Consider the following 9669-nt stretch of genomic DNA (forward strand, 5'->3'; position numbering starts at 1 on the left):
TGAATAACAATGGTGAGTTAGGATGCATTCATAGATAGTAGCTAAAGATGGATGTCTTCACTTCTGGTTTGAAAACTGAGTTATAATAGGGTTTATCATTATTGAAAAAATACAAATTAATCAATTTGCATGGGATTTAATTTTTATTAAAATTAAAATTGAAAAGATTACATGTTTCAAAATAAATAAATAAAACTTTACACCAAGACTATTGTTAATAGATAAAAATTCTTTTACACCATTTTAATTTTAATGACAACATAAATGCATCATATTATTATTAAATTAGGGAAAATATAATCCCTCCAAGCATGTTAAATTTGAGCAAGATTTTGTGACAGGTGGAAAGTACAAAAAATCCATCTTAACTTTCGACTCGCATTTGGACAATGATTCCATGCTTCCTTCTGAGTTCAGTTTTCCTCTTCTTGCCCAAAACCCCATTGATTGTTTTTTCAGTTTTCCTCCTTTTTCCCAAAACCCCATTGATTTTTTTTTCAGGGTTTACAACAATTTCAATCTGTGAGTCAGTCTAAGAATTCCGAAAGGAGTGGTATTCATTAATATTATTAAGAATCGTGGCATAATCTGAAAGAGGCAAGCAATTCGTTGCACCTATGGGAAGGAAACAACAACAACAATGTGTCCCAGGGTAGATGATGTTTGGGGTTTTGACAATGTACACCTTATGGTACTTCACCATGTAGATGTTCTCTTCGAAGAATCATGTCTATCTGGTGCTTCAAATGTCAAATATATTTTCTAACAGTGAGACCATGCTCAGGGTTTGATTATGTGTTTGTGTCGTATTTTGTATGCCCTTTAGATTTTCAATCATATAATCGTAGGAGTTTGAACCCTAATAACATCAAGTTTCAGACATTTTTCGCTTTGAACGTTGGAATTGTCATTGGTGAAACAAGAGGAGACCTTTGTTTCAATATGCCTATTGATTGAGATTGTTACCTAATTGATTTCTCCATCTTCCATATCCCAAAGATCTCATTCAATTGTCACCAAGTGAAGGAGTATGGTCATTGGGTTAGCTTGTGGGTCCATATGCATTTGATTTATATGCCCTTCCATATCCAATTTTGACACCATTGTCCTGATTAATATCTTCTCGAGGGCCTTCACACTAGATGGCCTCATCTTTTCTAGAGGTCATCCTCTCTCTCTTATGTCGACTAATTGTAGGGACACATAGGGCAGATCATGTCCTCAAAATGTATGCCATTAGGGAAGCATTCTTTTGCTTATTCCTTGTCAATAAATTTCATCAAACATAAGTTGCTGCAAACGTGTTGTCTTCCACTTGGCTTCCAAAGAAAAGTGGGCTTCTCTCACCAAATAATAACATATCAATAAGAGTATTTTGTTGCATCATATGCAACCAATCTTCACCAGTTAATGGTTCTTCATCAAATTTAAAATCAACATAATTTTCATTCACTCTATTGTGGGATATCCGAGCATGCATGTGCTCATTGTCAATTTCATTGACAATTTCAACTTCGCCAAATTCATTAGTTGCAACTAGATTCACTAATTCACATATCACATTGCAATCATCATCCACATGTGTCTCATCATAGTGGGATTCACCATCATCTACACCATTCATATTGCAGTGGAGTCCTTGAGAATTTATATGCTCTTTCTTCGTTTCACACACAAAGGCTTCTTCTTCTCTCTCTGCAATCGTTGTTGCATCTTCTTTATCGATATGCATGCTTGCATAATGGGTTTCAATTTTATGGTCTTGATAACAATCATCCACTTTTGAGTGGGATTCTCCAAGCTCTATTCTTCTCTAAGAGTCTTGTTTATCTACTCTCAAATTTGTCGCTGACTCAACAAATTGTGACACATCTTGCTACTACATGTCACTCCCCCTTGCACAAAATTATGCTTCCAAAATCTTCTACGCTTCCTTGGAAGATGTAACCTTACACAAAACCATTTCACCCATTTCTTGTTGAATGAAAATCAAAACTGAGACATATGAACCCAAAACACTGTCATGCTTGACCTACCAAAAACCTTGCAGATGAATGGACTTTTGAAAAACCCTAATCTTTCTTGTTCAATAAAAGCTCTTTTTCCAATAAAATCCTTTTCCTTTTTTATATTCTCTTTTAATTAAAAAAATATACATAAAAATGAAAAACCAAAACAACAAACATCTTACTTAAAAAGTTATATTCTCCAAACCTATATTCTCCTTCACTAACTTGGCTATTATCTACTTAAGTTAGTAAATCCAACAAGTCCAATGATAAAGTTCACTTCACTAAATAAGCATGAAAAACCCAAACAACAAATATCATACTTAAAAGTTTATATTTTCCTTCACCGACTTCACATTATCTTATAAAAATAAATATATAATAATTTGTGTATAAAAATGCATTTCCTACTTGTATAAAGCATCATAGAATATTTTAAAATTTAAACAAGTTATAAAAACCTTTATAAAAATCTCCCAAAACATTTTTGAAAGCATTTTTGTAAACCTTTTTCACACCATACATTTTTCTAATATAGAAAAAACACCCCTTTTTTTTTAATAAACCCTTTTATAACTCTTTACAAATTTTTATAAGCCCGAACTTTTCAATATACCAAAAACCTTTGTGAATGATTTTGGTTAAAAACTTTAAACTAAACCTCAAGGATTTGAGGTTTCAAACTTTAAAAAATACTTTTCCATAAATTTCACACCCTGTCAACTTCCAACCTTCCGCGGCAGGCACGACTACGACCCTTTCCAAAAAAAAACCTTCTGATTTTTTTTTTTAAGACTCTTTTAAACTTGCGTCAAGGGTTGGGTTTGGCATTTTGATAAATGGCCAGACTAACACGGTTCTCAGACTCTTTTTGATTCGATTCAAAGCATCGACAACAAATGTCAGCGAAAGAGGCGACGAAAACACTTTTGCTTCAGTAAAAAAAATGCTTGTTGCGTTTAAGTCAGGTCACTTCCCTAAGGTGCCAAATTCACATATATAATCCTAGCATTTATGTTATTTCTGTTGTTTGTTCTTACCTGTATTAACAGGATCAAACTATTTTTCAGTGGAGTACAATTATAAATAGATTGCCAAGAAGCAGTTAGGTATCGTTTCCTGCCGGGAGAAATTGGTGGCAAACCGTGTTCGCTCTCTACAACCATTTTTATTATTATCAAGGTACGATTTATCACTGAGCGGCAACGAAACTTTCAACCCTTTTTATCACTCGGGGCTCTGCAAGCTGTAGCTGCAGAATCTCCTTTTTTTGAGAAAAATTTTCATATGACCAAAGTCTATAGATATTTTTTACAATCAATATGGCCAAAGCCAACAGAATACTACATAACCGTAACAAATCGCCAAGCGAGGAGCCACCACAGGACTCGCTGGGGTGCGAAAGCCAACCGCCCCAGCTCCGACCCTTTGGATCTTATCATTTCGATGACAATTTGAAGGAAAAGAAGAGGAGGAAATACAATTTCTAACCGACTGAGGGCATCCTTATTTTCGGCCGGTAAGGGGGGACATCTGTGGAAATAATGTGATTTTACACTCCTGCTGCAATGGGTAGGCGGGCGTTGTAAACCTAACCTAGTGAAACGAATCTGATCAGAAACGATAGTGGAATGTATCCGGTGCTGTTGGTAGTTCATGGGGTATATGTTTTTTTTTCCAGCATAGCATATTAAATACGTTCTTGAGATCGATTGGAACCACCCAGATTCGCTATTAGGAAAGATCCGGAAAATCCTACTGCATGAATGGAAGTTTGACAACTTTGGTATTATGGATCACGGCGTGGGAACTGCCCTATTTTATGGAGTCACCACTGTCAGAATGAATATATCGTGTGGGATGCACTTGGAACACCATTCAAAGAAATCCCTTTATCAGCCTAATGGATGAATGCTTGTGCAACCTAGCGTGGCGCCCTATTAAGGAACTACTCCCAGAACTTATGGGATCAATGGAATAGGGATCGACGATCATATTGACGTATTCAGTCTACCATTAGATAGTAGATGCGACAGCTATCAACAGTGTCGGTCAATCTCAGTAGAGCTATGCCAAGTCTGCTTGGCATTTGAATGAGTTAGCTTTAATGTTGAAATCTGATGCTAAAATTCTTCCAGTGTTTTGGTATGTTAGTCCTGGTGAAATTTGTTGCTGTATGAATTGAAGGGTAGATATGACAAGGAGCAGATTGATGAATGGAAAACAACCCTCTGTAAAGCTTCCAATATTAAACTCTGCGAATTGAATGAGCATGGGAGGTAAGTATTAGTAATATGCGTCTTTATTTGACCCTCTGTTTCTACTGATTGTCAATTTATTTTTCCTCTTTCCTACATGCACAGTAAGTCTTCCAATTCACATATTATCCCATATTCTGTCTATCAAGATCGTATGATTCTTCTGAGTAAACACTGCGAAAGAAAATCTTTAGATCTATTAGATCTATATATGTAGAGGAGCATCATAAATTCCATATTAGAAAGTATGGATTCAGAGATGACTAGATTCCGGACTCATATTATTTTTAAATGTTCAGTGATGAAGGGTGGTCGTTGAAGAAGATAGTCGACACTGTAATCAGAATTACATCTACAGAGTACAAAGTCGGCCTAGATGACGTTGTGGATGAGGAGGGTTTTCTAACCAAATTGGGGAGAAAAATGGTTGAATTTCCACTGGAACCTCCTTTGTCAAAGATGCTCCTTTCCAGTGGTTATCTTCGCTGTAGCGATGATATATTGACCAGTAATCCTTCATACACAGAACATTTTCCACACGCCTCGAGAGAAGCAAGCTCAGGTTGACCAAAAAAGGGCAAAAGTTTTCCAACCAAAAGGGGACCACTTAACATTATTAGTTGTGTATGAGTCTTGGAAGGCAAAAAACTTCTCAGGTCCCTGGTGTTTTGAAAATTTTGTGCAATCCCACTCTTTAAGGAGAGCCCAGGATGTGAGAAAAAAATTGCTAACCATTATGGACAGGTGTGTTTACAAGCTTCTTGGTCTTCTTTTTTATTCATTGCCTTTTGAAATTTTGATACAGTCCTTAGGTTTTTTTTTCTTTAGACTCTTGCAAAATATCCAAAGATTTCTTCCCACAGTATGTTGGAAGGGTACCTCCCTACATACAAATCTCAGTTTCTCACTTATGCCAAGCTTCGATTGTGCTTTGAGATATTTCTTTTAGTGACATCTGGGGTATGCCTTTCCATGCAAGTTATCACTGGATTTTCCCTGATGTCCACCTCCACATATTCCTTGAAGTTTTCGTTCTTTGTAAACACCTTCAATTTAGCCCCCAAGCAAGATTCCTGGCTGTGTGCATGTATCAGAATTTTCTGTCTCCAAAGATTTAATCCATGGTGCCATTTTGATAAATCTATACGAGATAATAAAATGAAACAGAATCACCCAATAAATATTATTTTTTTTTGAACCAGCCACCGAATAAAAAACCAAATGGTGCCCCCAAACAGGTATACAAATACTTGTTCATCATTAAAATACACAAGTCGGCCCTTCTTGTGACTTTGCATAAAATAGGCTTCTTGACAATAAAATATTTACATGGATTCCCATTTATTATCAATTTCTTCCTCTGTAGTTTTAGAACCTTTCATTCCATTTCATCCAATTCCTTATTGGAACACATTAACTACGTTTTCAAATGCTTGATTTTCAAATAATTGCTCACCATTAACATAATTCCAGGGATGAAAGCAATCTGACTTTGCATTGTACTCTTGAATCCTCTATTTTCTCCAAAACATTCTTGAAAATATGCAATGTTTTTTTCACCTTCATCTACTGACGCTACTCTAAAAAAATGCACACTTCTCTAATTTGAGTTATCTCATTCTTTGATGTTCAACTCTCCATCAAGCATAACACCTACAATTTGAGAATACATTTTTTCATCATGTCCCAACAAACTGATCTTCCCTCCATGCAACTTCAAGATTTTGTCCCCTTTAATGTTGGCATGGTTTTCACCATCCATTTGTGACATTGGGTCTATCCCAGCTTTCCACTCTTTTGTACTATGAATTTTCCTTAAAGGATAATGTACCTCTAGGGAGCCCTTTTCAACTATTTCTCTTTCTCTATGTTTCATAAAACTTTTCCTTTTCATGACCAAATTTATTTCTTAATATCTCTTTGCTTTTAACCAATGGCATTGGAAACAACATTTAGAACCAAACCTTGCTCCTCAAAAGAATTGTGGTCAATTTTTTTGGGACAACATATTATCCTTATAAATGAAATAGGCAATAGGACATACCTTGCGCTGACCATTGAAGTTGTCCGCATACATTACAAATATCATCATGGGAAAGATTCAAAACACCTTTGGATTTTCAATCCTTCCCTCTTTCAAAGGGTATTTTGTGTTGCTTGCTTTTTATTCTTTCTTCTCATGGATATCAAGGATATCAACCACCATTTATCATCCATAATATTGTACAACCATTGTTCCTTTGTATCTAGTTTTACTTATCAATTACAAAGCATATTTCTTTCCAAAACATTGAAAAATAGAGTAGGCTTTATAATTTCACCAACTAAAAGAAAATTTTACTTAAAATAGGAAAACAAAGCATATTCATCAACATGGAGGTATATGCCTCTCACCTTGACCTACACATTACAATTCCATTCAATAGATTGCTTCTTGTTGTCACCCAGAAACATCACAAAGTGGTTTTGTCTTTTACAAATGCAATAAACCAATCATTATAGTTAGTGATATGCTTAGTAGCTCCATAATCAAAGAATCACTCTATCAACTTATCTCTTGCTTAAGATGCAATGAAAGCGTACATTATTCTTCATGTTTTGTGACATTGATCTACTTCTTTCTCAATTGCCAATTGTTATACTACTCATCCTGAAACAAGAGGCTTGTAGTTGTTGCTAGTAGTTCCTTCTTTATTCTACTTTCCTTTGTCCTTAATATTTGCTTCAAAGGTATTTTGGGGTGCTTCATTACACTTTTGAATACTTTTTACTTTCAAGTCCTTGTGCAATATGTGATTACTCAATTTCTCAAATATTATGAATCTCACACAACCTTGACCAAATTGCAAAGGAATTTTTCACATCATGCTCTTGTGGGAGAAGATAGTACATCATGAACATTTCTATCAACATATAAAATAGATACCACCGGAGTAGAAGAAGTCAGGTCCCTCTTCAAATATTTTTTCCCTATCTAGAGAATCCTTGAAATCCAATTGGCTGCGTGCACATGATTATCATAGACCTGCAATAGAATATTGATATCATTCTTCACTTTCCCAACCCAAACTTTAGACTTCCAGTTCCAAATAGGAAATTAGCCCTAGGTTGCTTGAGATGAGAACTTGCACTTGTGATATGATTTTGATGGGTTGAAAACCTGGTTTCTCTTGTGATGAGAGATGATGGATCCACCATATTAATGATGGTTATGGATGTATTTTTTTATAGGTGTGATACCTAGGAGGACCTACCATAGGTGTCTAATTTGTTTTAGGAGTGAGAGGTGGTAGATCTATGTGATTGTTGGTTAGCATAGTTTTATTTTCAGCAGGTGAGATGCCTAGGAGGACTTGTGATAGGTGGCTGATTTTTTTGATAGGTGTCAGTGTTTTTCACTTGTGATAGGTGGAGGATCTTCTTCTTATTGAAAATTTTCCAAGATGGAAATGGCTTTGGTCTCTTGCTTGTCCTTTAACTCTATGTCTAGTGTTGGAAGTTGGAACTTAGATGCTATGTGGATAGTGGAGCTTCAGGACATATGACATGACAATAATTTATTCCATAGGATTCAAGAACAACACATAAACATGTTCATTGAGCTTAGTGATTATGCTACTTATTCCATAAGAGAAGTTGTCTCCATTTCCTTTCAGATGCCTTTTGGTGATGTTCTTGAGTTGGATAATGTCTTATTTGTTTCTGGTTAGAAGAAGAATTTTCTTTTAGTTTCTTGTATGATTGATGTATAGTGGAGAGTTGCTTTTGAGGGAAAACAATGAACCATTAATGATTGTAGTCTAGATACTTCAAACACTTTGGCTAGAGGAAATAGAGAGGGCGACCATTATAGGGTACTTGCTGATATAGTGGCACTTATAAATTCCAGTGAGAGGCTAGATGAGCCTTCTAGCTTCGGGGAGGCATATATTGATCTTGCATTATGGGATGATGTGGAGGGGGGTTTGAAACATTTGAGGGATGATGATGTTGGGGTTGAACCCAAGTTTGCAGTTGATGGGATTATTGTAGAGTACATTGTCTGGGTTGATGGATTATCCCAGACACAAGAAGTAGCCCATGATGTTACTCTTGCTTTATAATCCTCTTGGGATGAGGAAGTTGACCTAGTTCCGGTTGGTTCAATTGGCAGAGGATTGGAGGTGTGCACGAGAGTGATTTTCCTTTTGATACATTATTGACGGCCATGCATAAGTTGTAGCCTATAACATGAGCTTGGTATTCTAGGATTGAAAAGTTGACTTGTGCAGTTTTTTTTTTTTTTTTGTGACTTTGATAGATGTGAAACACTTGTCTTGATCTTTGTATGGAGATGTTATCTTCTTTACAGGATGTCCCAGACAACTAAGGATGTGGTGTCTGGATTTATTGTATTTAAGAGTAATAAAACAATGACGTGATTTGAGTTTCACATCTATTGTACTTTGTTGTTATAATTTTCAGTTTGATGTGCTCCAGTTTCTAGTAAAATCAGATTACAGTTTTGATAGTACTTTCAGGTTTTTTGTTGATTCTAAGTAGGTAGGCTAGGTTAGATTGTTAGGACTGTTACTGTGTGTTGATATTTTCAACATTAAATGTTAGTCTTACAAGTAAATGACTAGGACATTCTTAGTGAATGCTAGGAATAAATATTAAGTTTGTGACATGTTAATCTAAACTTTAAAAAGTTAATAATAGGTTAGGTGTGTCAACCAGCTTCAGTGGTTATGTTTGAGAAAACTAATTGTCTTATGTATATGCATTATTTTATATTACCTATTACTCAGAGGTGTTCTTCTTCTTCAGCCTGGGCAAAGCAACAACAAATTTCACCTTTTAGTAAGGGTGTGCTATAGGACCAAACATTGCAATGTTGGGAGAGGGTGATCTTATGAGAGAGATCTTCATGAAGGGTATATATATTTTTTTAAACCATCTCTGCTAGTTTTGGTTTGCAGGAGTTATTGTGCATCAGTTAGGTAGGGTGCACTTCCCAAGGAGTTTTTCAGATGCTCGTGGTTACACCTGAACATTGGCACATTGATGGTAGAAGACACCTTGTAGGTGTAACACACTCCTTGTATGCATATAATGTTGAGGTTACACTCATGGGTGGAATTCAGTATTATTTTGTGACATTAACTCCATGAGGGCACATTCCTCATAGCCTTTTATGAGGCAGTTGTGACCTCCCTTCACTCTCTCAGTCTATAAAGAGAGAAGGGGCACATTAGCTTAGCAGTGACAATTAATGTGTGTGGTATCTTTAAGTTGTTCGTAGAGATTGAGTGTGATGCCAAGTGGTAGTAATACTTTTTTTTTTTTTTCTGAGTAAGACAGAGTTAATGTGACTGTTGTTGGAGCTCATCCTTGTTGTCTGGAATGTTTCAGTTCACTGT

The 9669-nt window shown here is 35.8% G+C and overlaps 1 long non-coding RNA gene across 1 annotated transcript; it reads left to right on the forward strand.

The window, feature by feature from the left end:
• The first annotated feature begins 2844 nt into the window (after positions 1-2844).
• LOC149215224 (uncharacterized) lies at positions 2845-5210 on the forward strand. The gene is made up of 3 exons (XR_016250458.1): positions 2845-2991; positions 3080-4288; positions 4567-5210. It is a non-coding gene; the product is annotated as an uncharacterized LOC149215224 (long non-coding RNA).
• The last annotated feature ends 4459 nt before the right edge of the window (positions 5211-9669 follow it).

The sequence above is a fragment of the Pinus tabuliformis genome, chromosome 1_1 (assembly GCF_031772625.1).
Source record: "Pinus tabuliformis cultivar Carrire ecotype Pingquan chromosome 1_1, CPIR1, whole genome shotgun sequence".
Classification (NCBI taxonomy): Eukaryota; Viridiplantae; Streptophyta; class Pinopsida; order Pinales; family Pinaceae; genus Pinus; species Pinus tabuliformis.